At 43.6% G+C, this 1,576-nt stretch overlaps 1 pseudogene; it reads right to left on the reverse strand.

Annotated features, from left to right (window-relative positions):
* Nucleotides 1–276: 276 nt before the first annotated feature.
* LOC142454038 (small nucleolar RNA SNORA4) lies at nt 277–394 on the reverse strand (annotated as a pseudogene).
* Nucleotides 395–1,576: the final 1,182 nt, after the last annotated feature.

Here is a 1,576-nt window from a genome sequence, read left to right on the forward strand (position 1 = left end):
GTGTAATAAGAGAGTCCATGGACTGGGAAAACATCTTTAACAATGACACATCAGACAAAGGCCTTATTACTAAAATCTATAATACTCTCCTGGCTTCCAAAAAGAAAAAACTAATTGTTCACCGAGGAGGTAGACAAAGAACCTGAACAGAAGTTTCACAGGAGCAGAAACCCGAACGTCCAACAAACATAAGAGAAAATGATCCTGATCTTTAGCCATAAGAGAAATGCAAATTAAAACAACAATGAGGTACCACCTAACAATCTCTTTTTTTTTAATGTAGGCCACAAAACAGTAGCAAACTATACTAAGTGGTATAGCCCACCGTTGAGTGTGGTCTTCTCTTTATTCTCCCAAACAGCCCAAACTAACCCTCTCAAAGATAGTCCAATTCAAAAAATCAGAAAGCAACAAGTGTTGAAGGGGCTATGGGGAGACAGGAACTCTCATCCACTGCTGATGTACCTGTAAAGATGTACAGCCACTATGGAAATTGATCTGGCGATATCTAAAACAGATGGAAATCAGTTACCATGCAACCCAGCAATCCCCTTACTGGACATATACCCAGAAGAGGCAAGAAACAAACCAAGGCCAGACAACTGTGCTCCATTGTTCATTGTGACACACTTTACAACTGTAAGGAGATAGAAACAACCGACATTTCCATCAACTGATGAGTGGATTAAAAAGCTGTGATATAGACATACAATGAGGTCTACGCATCGCTTAAAAGCAGTGGTGAATGTACGAAGCATATCGCTGCATGGGAAGAACTGGAAGAAATCATGCTAAATGAAGTAAGCTAAGTGCAAAGGGACACATAAAACATGAGTCCACTGAGGAAAGCTTTTAAAAATATATATGCAAAAGGGGCATAGGGGAAAAGCTACTGTATACAAACCTTCCTGGGGTGAGGACCAGGTAATATGTCAGGGACTAGATCAAATACAGGGATGGATATGGTAGACAACAAAAAAGGAGGTGGGGAAAGGAAAAAAAAATAATAATAAAGGAAATGGGTAGTGGGGGCACAGGGCACTAACCCAACCAAGGGGAGGGTATTGTTTATATCTCCACAGGGAGAGGGACTAGACTTCAACCCAGTGCTTCAAGATGTGAATGCAACATGGCAACGTGGAGTAGGGAACCAGAGGAGAGGTCTGAGGGGCTGGCCTCAATCCCAACTACTATGTGGACAGCTGCCTCTCACCCCAGAAGAATTTATTTCAGAGGATTGCATTGAATCTATATCTCTAGGAGAGAGACATATCTGATCAGAGCATACAGGAGCAGATGAATGGTGAAGAGAAGAGAGGGGAGCAAATCCTGGCCCACCAGGCCTTGAGGAAGATGTTCCCAATTAGAGCAGCCAGTCCACAGAGAGGACCACATGACCGGCCCCACTATGAAACATGAAGTTTCTCCCTGACCCATAGCCTTACAGGGGACAACATCAGAGACACTGTGTGAGAATTGCACCTGATCTCATCCTGCCACACTGAGGCAAAACACTAAGAGGGTGCAACAGAACAACAAGGGAATGGAGCAGCGAAGTCCCCAGGGAATGCTGAAG

The sequence above is a fragment of the Tenrec ecaudatus genome, chromosome 7, assembly GCF_050624435.1.
Source record: "Tenrec ecaudatus isolate mTenEca1 chromosome 7, mTenEca1.hap1, whole genome shotgun sequence".
NCBI classification, from domain to species: Eukaryota; Metazoa; Chordata; class Mammalia; order Afrosoricida; family Tenrecidae; genus Tenrec; species Tenrec ecaudatus.